The sequence below is a fragment of the Solea senegalensis genome, linkage group LG1 (genome assembly GCF_019176455.1).
Source record: "Solea senegalensis isolate Sse05_10M linkage group LG1, IFAPA_SoseM_1, whole genome shotgun sequence".
Lineage (NCBI taxonomy): Eukaryota > Metazoa > Chordata > Actinopteri > Pleuronectiformes > Soleidae > Solea > Solea senegalensis.
The window spans coordinates 27,558,825-27,572,036 of NC_058021.1; the positions used below are offsets into that span (position 1 = coordinate 27,558,825).

Genomic DNA, 13,212 nt, shown 5'->3' on the forward strand with positions numbered 1-13,212 from the left:
AGCGTCACCAATGTCACTTCTCGCGACTTCAGGAACACTTATATCCCTAGACAGTGAATGCTTAAAAAGGACAAAAAAAAACAAAAAACTGGGTAAATACTTGAGATTGAGAAGAGGTGTCGATAACAGACGAAGCACAGAGGTCATTCTCGGCAATTTCCCTGCAGACACGTCACAGCAGGTTCTGAAAGAGAAACGTCTCGCTGCAGACAGTCATGTTCATTCACCTCAGTTTGTGTCGACCGAGACAGCATCCTGATCCGAATCCTAATGACACACCGACTTGCTGGCATTCAGCGGTCTGTGAGTCACAGAGCTAGAGAGCCATGACAGCCTGGGCTGTGCTCTCAATTCACACTCAGACCTGCACCTACAAGAATCTCAACAAAAGGGAAATAAGGCAGTCAGAAGGGATCCGTCTTGTCAACACGGCCACCATCCTACTGCAGTGTGAACTGCAGAGGTGAAACTGAACCCGATGTTCTCATTTCGCGCTGACCCAGAATAAAGTGATATGATATATCTGAAGCATCTTAAAAGTGAATCTGCAATGAAAAGCCTCGCGGAGAGCAATCACTCGACACACCGCTGGCGTGGCTGTATGTGGTGCTTTTTTCAAATAAAAATAAATAAAAAATTGTTAAGATCACCGCACACAAGCTCAGCTCTCGTGAAACTCAACATCAAGAACGTACGCGTCTATGTATCTATAGTCACGGCACGCTTACAAACCCTTAATCTGACTAATTAACACTCACCTGCCACTTTATTAGGTACACAAGACACCAAAATAAAGTGGCAGGTGTGGCCAAACTGGATCTGACAAGTGGTTATATTGCATTTCAATCGTCTAAAGCCAATCTGGGCATCAGCCATTATTTCGGTAGACAGAGCGGCCACTGACTGGATACTGTCTCATTGTCTGATCTTTCCCTGTAAACTCTGGAGACGAGGAAATGAGGAAAAACTATGCATTTTAGGAGGACGTAACTGTGTGTAAATGTATAATCGCTTTGACATAGAAAATTGTGTAGTTATCGTAGCCTTTTTTGGTGCAAGATAGGCAAGGTCCTTGATTTACAGAGATCGGCATCTTGTGCCACGATGTTAACCAGCCAGAGAAGGAGATCAATACACAAACGAATCCTTTCTGGTGTGTAAAGGCCACCGTAGTTCCCTCGTGCACTTTGGACAGGGACATGTGAGCAGAGCAGTCCTCCCAGCAGACTCACTATTAGGAGTCACTAATTCTTCCACACTGGATCTTTAAGAGCACTGAATCTAATATCTAACACATGGATTAAGCTTGAGTTGTTCTGACCATAGAAGAACACACAGCAGATTATAATGAAGGTTTGGAGCAGTTTTTGTGTGAAGTGAAGCTATTCAATGAAGTGTAAGATAAAGAGCAGACTACCATCTACAGAGGAGATATGCATAATGTCCAATACCAATACTTTTTTCTTCACATTGAGAAAATCATTTAAGAATTGTGTCCATGGCATCACATCACATTTTTTTTGCCTGTTTATTCATTGTTTCTAGAGCTGGGGTTTTCAATTAGGGAAAATTTCAGAGCTTTGACAGACCTGACTACATATCACTGAGATACCGTTCTGTTTTTTTTTTAAAAAAGCAAGAAAAATAATGTCAGCTTGTGTTATGTACACCAGGAGAGAAATAACCAAAGAGCCAGCCGAGAGGAGCCACAAACAAGACAGAAATGAGGACAGGATGAGACAGAGACATAGATGAGGAGGGACAGCAAAAAGACACTAAAAGAAAAAGGCAGAAGCAAAAGCATAGGCTTTGTCATGACAGCTTCCTCTCCCATGGCGGGGGAGATGTGTGTTCACATGCTCCACTAGTCAGGCTGAAAAACCCGGGCCTGTTGCATTCACTTCAGCAGAGCAATAGTACTCATGGTTGCCTGGTTGGCAAAGAGCTTGTTATCCTCCATCCCCTTCATCTGCCTGCTCTTCTACTTTCCACATCCCGTTTTCCCACAACACAAGCATCTGCATTGTGTTTGCTCCTACAAGCCCCCGTGTTTCCTGGCCACCGAGCAACAAGGAGACAAGCAGCTCATTTTTCTATTTTTCTTGCAAGACACAGGTGTAGACAAACAGGACCACAGCCAAAAACAGAAAGAAAGAAAAAAAAAAGCCCAGGTGGTGTTTGCATCAGGTGAAGTGCCCTGATCCTGAAAATCAAGTTCAGTCCTGTCAAGCCGATTCTGGCGCTCCCATTGTGCCCGGTGTAAGCAGCGAGCTCCCCATCTCAAGAAAAAGAAATGAACAGAGATGATCTAATCGACCCAATCAACCAACAAATGTCAGATGTGAATACACATGTGACACTGTCGGAGCTGGGTTGACGGAGTACACTGTGCCAAAGAAAATCAGCGAAAAACAGAGCAGATCTTCTTCTTCTTCTTCTTCTTCTTATCGGGTCTATTTCAACTGCTTCTCATTAACTCCAGGAATTTCCTCTCCTCCCCCCCAATTAAGTTTTCTGTCTCCATGTCTTTACATGAATGGGATCGCATGAGCTGCGAACAATTGCTCAGACAACGGGTGGAGGGCAAACAGAACAAAACGCCCTTACCGATCATCTCCCGACGACGGAAAGTGAATATGAAGTAAGGTATTGTTTTAAGAAGTTTTAAAAGGGAAGACTTCGCCACGGGAGAGCAGATCAAAAGTGAGAAATAAGCACAGAGATTTTGGTGCCGTAGCAGCGGAGGACGCCGCTTTATTAAAACCGCCCTTCACTCTGATTTTTACCTCATGTTGGCATAAATGTGTGTCGTTTGAAACTGTTTGTCTTTTGTGTTATATTGATGTTCCCTTGCGGCAAAGCAACAAATTATAATCCTAATTTTGAGAGGGAAGCTGAATCGATTACAGCGGCGTGCACAGGCACTGTAGTAAGAGAGATTTATTTACTTGTTCTATCCTTTTCAAAATCAAATATACAAAAGTAAAAGTGTAGCAATTAAACACTGCGCTTACTCAGTGTAAAGTAATTCTAGTAGGTTTTGATGTTTGGGATAATTGGAAAGAGCCAAATGACAGTGTGAACAAACTTATCACGCTTGTACACTTTAAAACCTGGAATAAAGGCAGAGTAACCAAGACAATACTGACTAGGAACGAGCCGATATGTTACTCAGCATCAGTATCGGTGCTGGTCAAAATCACTGCACCGGATATCGGATCGAAACAAATCGATATCCGAAACAATCCAATTAACCTTTTATGTCCCAGACTGCAAAAATGTCAAGAAAATTCAGCAACAGCATTTTAGCCGAGCTGTTTATTTCTTCTTTAGAAGAATATTTGTATTGCTTGAAATGTGTTGTTAACAGCTTCTTAGTTTAAAACATCTAAAATGACTGTATCGGACTGATATCGGTATCGGCAAATACTGGAGTTTGTGATATCGGTGTCAGTACCAGACACCAAAAAACATCGTGTCATCCCTACTACGGATACCTACTGGTATAATTAGTCTGGGTTTAAGTGCTACTCATTTTTCAAAAAGTATTTTTAATTAGTGTATTCAGCAATAACACTTCAGATTAGCAGGTGATTTAAAAAACAGATCCAAAAGGATTTGTGGAACATTTGAGAGGGTTCTTCGGCAGTTCAATTCAACGTACAACCCATAAGTGTGTTTGTATACGTGTAGGATACGAATAGTTTCCATTCTATAGCTTTAGAATAAGCCTTTTATATGTACTTAAGGACTTGCTTTTTAAAAAAACAGCATACATTTTGCATTTTTAAGGAGAACCAACGTCCAATTTGTTACAATATGCAGTCTAACCATTAGATGGCACTAACACGTACACACTGTATCTTTGAAGAACAGTTCTTCAAGCCTTTGATGCCAAATCTGGAAACATTACAAATCTATCAGACGCGTTGTTTTCAACTATCTTGAGCACCAAATATTATTATATTAGGATATTTGTAATGTTTCAAAACATTTCCTTGAATCTCAAGTAGTAACTCCGCTCTAATATCCAAGGCAATAACTGACAGGAGTTAAAGTTTGCTGACCGCAAACCTCAATAACCGCGTGGCTGCAAATTCAAAAGCTATATTTATCACTTTGCTTTCATTGAGACAAAGAAAGTAATATAATAAAAGATGGATGACGACTGGTGATTAAATCCATTCCAATCCAAAATGTGTGCAATCAGTATATGAAATAAAGATAAGCAACAAGCTCTGTTGATTATCAGTGTGATGAGGAAAAAAGTCATTCATGTCACAGAGTGGCTCTCTGTCAGTTCATCGTTTCTCTCTCTAATTTAATTTTCCTCCACTTCCTGCTCTAAACACTTTGATTTCTCATGTGAGGACAAGAGTGAAAAGCTCCGTCTAGAGTGGAATGACTTGATTGAGCTGATGGAGAGAGTGTCTGCAGCCCTGTAAGCTTACAAAAAAAAAAAGGTCCATCCATGGTTCAGGCGTGTGCAGAGGCCACTCTGGCTTCAGCTGACAGGACCCCCCTCAGGTCCCGGCAGCTGCCAGGATGAAGAGAAAGCATCGTGGACACATGGTGACAGGAGCTGATGTGGTCGTCCGCGTCCGTCACAGCTTTCATTTCCGAGTCCGTGCCATTGATTCCCCGGCCGGGTGACATAAGTGACACTCTCTTTTAATCTGTTGCAAAGAGCTTGACCTGTGGAGCACGTCTTCTGAGGACGAGAACAAACTCCTGGCTACTGGAGCCCGAATGGAAACTATCACTTTTCACCCCTTTGTCCGTTTCGAGGGAAAACCTCGGCACGGTGACACCTCTGGATCAGGGGGTCGCGTTTCCTTCACACAGGCGGAATCCAGTGGGGGGGATTAAAAAAAGAAAAATTGCAAGGGGAAGTGTGGAGATTACAAGTCTAAAAGTCCAGACAGACATTTTACAGTTTACATATTTAATTTAGTTTAATAAATGATAATGGGAAAAGAAATTAAACTCTTGTTTCTCATTACAACATGCACTGTTGTTAAAAATAGCAGTGGGTAAGTGGCCTTAACCCTACCTACTGTAGGGTTAAGTTTTAGGGGGTAGCCACACTAGCAGTATTCTGGCATCAGAAGTTACACACTGGAGCTTTATCGGAAGCCCTTTAACTCCATGGAGAGGTGTCGAAGATCCTTTTCTCATGTGTAAATATGGAATCTGAGAAAGTCTTCAGTCCGCCACGTGTCGTCAAAGCAGTTTGACACATTGTTTCAGCGAGAACGGGGGAGGGCGAGCCGGTGTATACACGGCCCTGCGTTTGGCGAGCGGAATTAAAGGTCATTTTGAGAAAGTGAAAATTAATGTGAGCTATCAATTTCAGCCTTTGAATAAAAAAAAATTAAAAAAGTGACATATTTCTGCCTGACACACTTTAATTAGGTCATCAATAGCATGGCAACAGTGGCTAACGGCGCAGAAGACACAAGCGGGAAAGGTTGCTTTCACGTTCACATTTAAAATGTCTTTTTAGTCCTTTTTCGTAATAAACAAAACTAAAAAAAACCTATGCAAAGCAAAGGGATATCAATATTTACTGACCTTTTTGATTCTGATAAGTAACGGTTAGAGCAAATTTGGCTGCCTGCAATGATCGGGGCAAACTGTAGGTGATTTAATCAACTTTTTTTTCCACAGAAAATGAAAATAATCTTCCACCGGCACATTTTTTTTTTCCCCGAAAAGGAAGAACCTTCTTCATTAGCGACACACTCTTTAAACTGCTGCTGCTTCTGTCACTCCCCACCACCTAACCCCCCCCACACCATCACTCCTTTCTGCCCAGAAAATAAATAAGATAAAGGAGAGCAATGAACGCGTCCATCATTCAAAGTGGAAAAGGGTAATTTAGCTTGGCCCTCCTGACAGCTTTACAACTTTGCACGCTATTCTATTTTAATTGGCAATCATGAATTAACTGAATGAGAGCCCCGTCGCCGGTGTCTTTCTCATTGCAGCTTTTAATTGGGTTGACTTGATGAGTTCCTGAGATAAAACCAGACAATATATTCTCATGATTGGCAACTCGTTTGTTGCCACATAATTAGGCTGCAGACAAATCCAGAACATAACTGTTTCCTCTTCAGCCAGACCCTCATCCGTTCATCAGACACATCTCTGCGGACTGAAGGACTTCCCGTGGTGCGGCAAAGAGTCACACGAGAAATGCTAAGTGTGGAAATCAGACACGACCGGTGCTCAAGACCCTTCTGTCACGCAATTATTGATCGTCGCACTCTCCGTTTTCACACCTGAATATCTCAGTGTGGTCAAGTGATGCAAAACAAAAAACAAAAATAGAGCACAACAATCTGATCTGAATACAACGGAAGTCCACGGAGCATTGAGCACGCGTCCTTTTTTTCCTTGCCACTGGTTCTTAATGATTAAGACAATCCCCGGGCGCCTCAGACTCACCCGACACTTTTACATATAAGGTCAAATGTTCAAAGCTTTTCCTCCGTTTTAAAAATAGGAAAAAGTGAATTAAACATTAATGGGCTGATGAATAAATATTTTGTGTCTCCAGGACTCAGCACTTTCTCCCATTCCTGCAGCTGCTTTAATTAACTCCTCCTCAAGCCTTTTGGAAATTAACACATCTCTTTCAGTGTCCTTTCACATTGTTTTCCTTTTTTCCTTCTTCTTTTGCTTTTTAATACTCAAAATTAGGCAGAACTGTGAGCATCAATATGGAGGGAGGCTTAATTATTCGACCTTAGAGTCACTATTTTAACTTACAGAGCAGAATTTATTTTCCCCCTTTGAATGTAATTCAGACTGTTTGCTTGAGGCAAACTACACTTGGGATGTTTTTGTACTCAGCAAATAGCATGCAAAAAAAAAATCACTTCAAAATATAAGACTTTCATTTCTGGTACTCAAAATACCAGAGGCCAGGAACAAGAACTACAATTTGGACAGTTCAGCGTCTCGGTCCAGGAAACACATCAGTTTGTCTCAGCTGGATAGCGCAGACTTATATCCCATGACTATTTCTGTGTAATTTCTCCACCATCTAGCACAGAACATGGATATCTTCTTTGGAAAAAGCTCTCTAAGATCTATTATTGATTATTCTCTCCTGTGCTATTTCCGCAGACATCAGTTAAAAAGCGAGGGGCTCCGGCTCCTACTTCTCGTGCTTAGTCCAGAACAGTCAAAGCAATGAATAAAAACTTAATCAAAAAAAAAAAAAGGTCTAATTTAAAATTCAAATGACTGATCTTTAAAACTTACCTCTATAAAATTCCACTGCTATAACTGCAAAGCTTTCAACTCTAGCACAGAACAAATACAGTCTTCAATTAAAGCTGCAGGCTGCGTTGACCCCGGGACTCATGGGACGTCATGGTGGACACTGACTCGTGGCCAACACAGTTGTGCCACTCAGGAAATTGGGCGGACCATGAAGATGTAATTTCCTCCTTGTCTGCTGGAGTTACAGTTTGGATACGTATAATTGCCAAAAATTGTCAGAATGACTGACTTCCTGTTGGATGCAGAATGTGTTTTTTCTTTTTCGGTTTTTTTTGCCAGCTTTGGTGTAGTTTTAGGACATTAGATGATGAGATGATGAGTCATTTTGCGACACCCATCGCTGAATTCACAAGTTTTCATGCAGGCATCGAGCCCCTTAATAAGCACTCTTCCACATTAAAAATAATAATCAAAGCAAAAACAAACTAGGGCCTTTGCGCTACCCGATGCTTGTGCCCTATTAACATCTGCAAATCCGTCCTTTCCGCCCGTTATACCACTTAACTTTTGAACATACTATACGTAATTTCTGCCGCTAAGGGTCGCTCAGTCAAATCAACAACAAAAGAACTAGTTTAATGATGTCAGGAAGCAACGCGGCATCATGGGAATTGTTGTTTTGTCATATTTACTGGTAGTAACAAATATTTACTTCCTCACCCTGCCATTGATTTCTATGGATTTAAAGAGGGTTGGAAATTAGATATTACTTCTTTAAGGGGTTTTCTCTTTGAGAACAATATAGAGCTATAAGCAACCATTCACACTCACTGGAATTAGGCTGTCCTAATCCTAACATCGGCAAATATAGCTCAAAAAACATCAAGTATCAAATGAAAATAAACTTACTTGAAGGTAGCGCATCAGGGAAAATCCTCCCAAAAAAGGCTAGGACACTGAACAGATCACAAAACCAAACGTAATCCTTCTTCTTCTTCTTCTTCTTCTTCTTCTGTTTTTATTGTTGGGACAACCTGCTTTAAGGTGCATTACTGCCACCTACTATGTTGGAGTGTACCAAACTGAATCCAACAAGGTAGACTGACCTACATACAGAGGAAGGCAGAGATAATGACACACAGGTGAAATGTATCAGGGCGTGGCAAACAATCACAGTGCAGGCAAAGCAGGACAAAGGCAGGAAGTAAAGATACACACCAGGAAGAACTACAAAGTAAAAGCCTGACAAGACACAAGAAAAACAGACAAACTGAATCCATGAAAACAAAAGAAAACATCCTATGTTCTCAATCAGAAACATAAAACGTCCAAAACAGACAAATCACGACAGTCATTTCACTGACTACACTATTACTATAGTACTACTGGATAGAAGCAAGGTTGTTTTTATTGGTTGCATCAATCTCAAAACTGTTGTTTGCTTGTTAGTGGACAGAAAGAGGTGTTGTGCTGCTCCCGCTGCCACGATTACATCACAAAATCATTTGCATCAATCAAATCACAAGAATCTAAGACTGACAAATGTTTCGACGTGTTATGAAATGGTTGTTGCCCTCGGAGGTAAGGCTCGGTTGGTCCTGCAGGTGGCAAGTTAACCGGACGTAATGATCGCACCTTTAGTCAGAGTAGACATTTGATCGATTCCCCACCCTCCTGGCGTCTTTCGGTGGTTTTGGAAGGGCTTCAAATATGACCATCCTCTAAATTATTTAAATGCTGAATATCAATCGGTTTCATTCTCATGCAACACATTCACTTGTGGTGTTGGTGATATGAGAACGGTCAATAAGTGCTGGGTCAGTTGGACCAAACAGCAAAACAAAACAAATAAGAAGAGTTTAAGTCAAGTTTTTCGTCATCCCCGGCTTGACTTTTCCACCATGAAAGACAATTCCTGACTGTTCTGGCTAAATTTGTCTGGTTCGGTGTGCTGGCAGAAAACATTTCTGCACAGTCATTTTGTGGACTTAATGCTGAATTACTTCCACTGTCAGTCAAAGTGCTTCTTCTCTTCCTGGCTTATATTGTCTGTTGTTTTTTTTGTTGTTTTTTTTGCTCTGGCCCATGCTTGCCCCTTCAGATTCCGCCCCATCACATCTGCTGGCAAGTGATAAATGTGACATTACTCCATCAGAGGGTCATTAAATGTCAGGTCCTGCCGTGACAGCGGAACGTCATGGCAGAAAGTCAATGGCGGGAGGGAGGGGCCGTGCGAGTGGAGGAATCGCCTGGTGGAAGAGCCTGCTGTGATGGATCAATGGCTCATCTAACACCCACATGCCCACCGTCGAACCAGGCAGGGCCACTCACACCACTCACACACTCCCTGCCTGGAAATGAGGTATTCCAGCTGCTAGGAGATGAGTGTGCACAGCCAGACACAAGCACTTGTGGTGATTTGTTGATGTATTACAAGGAAGGCTGGTGGCAAAATGAGGAAAGTTGACTTTCTCACAATCCTATACTAAGGCTTAGATATACATAGAATAGATAGAACAGATAGATAGATAGATAGATAGATAGATAGATAGATAGATAGATAGATAGATACTTAGATGTGCTATTAAAAGTTTTGGCTCAGATTTGAATAACCTTTCTCCGTTAAAAGTTTTCTTTTCTGTCCATTAAGCAAAGTTAAGTGCTTTCTTCATCCTTAACTCAGTGGCAAAATTTAATCTTTAATTGTCTGATGTTCCATCGCAGAAGTATCGATACTTGACTGACGGGGAACTGTTTTATTGTGTAACTTTTTGGGCTGGCAGCAACGGTGAATTTATGCACAGAGCAAGTATAAAGATGTGCAATAACACGAGTGTGCATCGGCGCAGTGATTCGTCTAATATTTCAATACAGTAAAATATACATTAAAAGGCTCCAAAATCTGCTTCGGCAAAGGCTTCATTTCTGAAGTACAGCTCAGCTTTTTCATAATCATCCGACCAAACCAAAGCAATCAGCATACATGAAGGACGTTTTAGTAAAAAGCACATCACTTACAGTATGTCTTTATAAATATGGCAGTACAACAGAAAATGAACCTATACTCAATTTTTCTGAGCGCACACGTCAAACACAGTCTGTTGCTGCAGGTCTCCAGGGCGAATGGTAAAGTTCGCGAGTTTGACACAAGGATCTTTCTATTATAAAGTTCTGCTCTTCTACTCGTACTGCTTAATTCAAGAGAAGATACTGTTCAAGCACCAGTACATTCAAGTTTAGTACAATATGGTGAAAAACATACATCTCTTTTAAAATGTCCCCCTATGCATTTACGTTGCAGTACATATCATTAGTGTTGGAACACCCACAGGACAAAAAAGGACAATGCCCAAGGGGAAAGAGCGACGTTTTTTTTCATGTGGTAATAGTCTAAAAGCTATTGAAACAGTAATGTAGCTCGCCTCAAGGAGTGCAAACAGCACGCCAGGCAGAGGAGCAATAGGGATTCATCAAGCGGCAGCATCTAAAGCCCTGGATCGTGACAGAGTTAAATGAATTGGTCTATCAGTGCGACACCTGAGAGACAGTCTTTGGGAGTCTGTCGAGATAAACTCTTAAGGATCTTGCAGAGGGTGCACTGCAGCAAGGTCATCGTCACATTGCATCAAAGAGGGCGCTGGGAGGAGAGCTTTTGTTCTCTTGTGTGAAGTCTCATTTGCCAGAGGTAACAATTAAGACTCATCTGTCAGCACACGCTAATGTGTTCATTTGTGATTCTACACTGGAAGTCTTCACTTGCCCATTTGTGGTTTCATGGCCATCATTAAAGTCCAAGGTGTTGCAGCAAATGGTGGGGCCAGATTGCAGCGAAAGGCTGTGATTCGGAGCAGGTTTTTACCGGCTATGATATTGTTAAAGTTACAGGTTTGCTGCCTTCAAGGCTGTAACGTCATTCCCCCCACCACCAGAGTGAAAGGTGCTTTCAGTGTCATACAAGTCTGGCTCACACCATTCTCCCAGTCTCCTTGATGTACCTGGGTCACCCACTTGGTTACAGTGAGCTTTATCAGATGTGACAGCCTTGCTCCAATAAAGTGGAGGTCTTTAACAAGTGTTCTTTTACCTGAATTTGTGCAGGGGGGAAATATAAGATCGTTTCTTGCCATATTGAAGCAATTTCTTTCCCTGATTGCTGCGCTACTTTATCATAGCCGAAGGTCAAAGTTGGCTGTCAAAGGTTCCCGTAAAGTTTACTTTGCAGGCATTGCATTGCTATGGAAACAGATTGCTATGTTGTTGTGTAAACTTAAGTACGAAGCAGGGAATACACAAGCGATATATACTTGAATGTGAGCATAATTCAAGTAGTAATGAAGATGCACTTGAATGAGAGGGAGCTGTATGTGGCTCAGGCTTTCGGGAATAACAGACTGTGAGTCAATTCCAGCAGGTGCATTGGAGAGTGTGGTGGCAAAGATAAAGGCAAGGCGACATTGTTTAGGTCTTGATCCTGATGCAGCACTCCTCTGCTGGGAGATTGCACTCTAATACATTTACAATGTAGAAATCAGCCTTGTCCATTGTCCTCTTACCCCAACTGTGCAAAAGCAAGAGAGAATCCAAACATTCTCCCTCCATCTCAAGATTACACTTTGGCTGCTTTCTTGTCCTGCGTCTCCACCCCTCCGCTGGCCTCCTCTCTATGAAACCCTTTCATTTCAAAAAAACATCTGCTGGCAAAGGAGAATCCCTAATCTCTCAAGAGCTTTCATTCACATTCCATTATTGAGACAGAATGCAGATTTGAGTTACTGCAGATGCTTCTGTCTTTATTTTTGTTTCATTCTTCACTTTATTTTAATGACTTTACATGTTTTTATATATGTATATATATATTTATATATATAAATATAATAATAATAATCCAATGCCCACCACATGCTCAATTACTTAGGCTTCAACTACGCACTCACAAACAAATTCTGATCTCCCCCTGCGATAATTCCACATGATTGTTGTCTGCTAATGCTGCCCGACCTAAAAAAAATCATTTTCTGCAAGGGGATGAATATTGGATTAGACGGCACGGGGAGAGCAATGCAAAACAAAGATAGAGTGAATGAAGACTTAGAGGATTAAAGTTTGAAATGTTCAAGAACACACTTATTCACTCGCTTTACGCAAGCTGCGAGTCAAGTAGCATGTTACTATTAACTTAGCTTAGCATTAGGACTGGGGCCATAACTTTACAGCCAAATAACTAAGAACGTGTACGTTTCAGGTTTAATTTCATGCATCAGTGATAAACTGTATAATTAGCTTTGAATGGTGATGTGTTTTTTTTTTTGTTTTTTTTAATTGAAATAAAGCAAAGCTTGGTGTGTCCCACTGCGGACAGGATAGGTGCTAACTAGCTTGTAGCTTTAGCTCTGTAGCATGTGACAACAGAAATGAGAACATAAACTCTACAAGAAAGCAAATAAGTGAATGTCCTATTCAAACACTTCAAACATCAAACAAATAAAATGTTTTGTTGTGTGTTTTTAAGTGTCAACAAGATACAATGGCGTATCATCTTATTTAGCTAAAATGAAAATCAAACTGCTTGAACTAGGTTGTTTTTGTGTTTTTGTCCACTTGGTTAAAATTCCACATTTACTCTTCTCTCTGCTCTGTTTAAGTCTCCACAAACCCCTCAGGGAAATATCAGACTTTATAGTTGCTTTGTGTTGAACATTTGGGATTTTAGAGCCTTTTTTCCCCTTTTTTTGCTCTAGAAACAGCTGCTTGTTGTGGGTTTGTCATTGTGAGTGACCCCTTCATTCCCATGTTGTTTTATTTTTGATGTACAAATATAATTATATGTGCATTAATTAAAAAAAATATGTTTTTGCTATGCCACAGTCCTGGAACATCTCTCACATCAATCACCTTAAAGCAGAACATTTTGAGACTTGACATTCTGTACAAAAGAGGAAACGTGAAGCCCTTTTTGTGTTAATTATGTTACTTTCCCTG

At 41.0% G+C, this 13,212-nt stretch overlaps 1 protein-coding gene across 1 annotated transcript in view; it reads right to left on the reverse strand.

Annotated features, from left to right (window-relative positions):
- Positions 1 to 8,223, reverse strand: part of LOC122776090 (cadherin-7-like) — a 115,500-nt gene extending 107,277 nt beyond the window's left edge. The window contains exon 1 of the mRNA XM_044036499.1: positions 8,143 to 8,223. The gene's annotated coding sequence lies outside the window, so the exon portion shown is untranslated. The remainder of the gene's footprint in view (positions 1 to 8,142) is intronic.
- Positions 8,224 to 13,212: the final 4,989 nt, after the last annotated feature.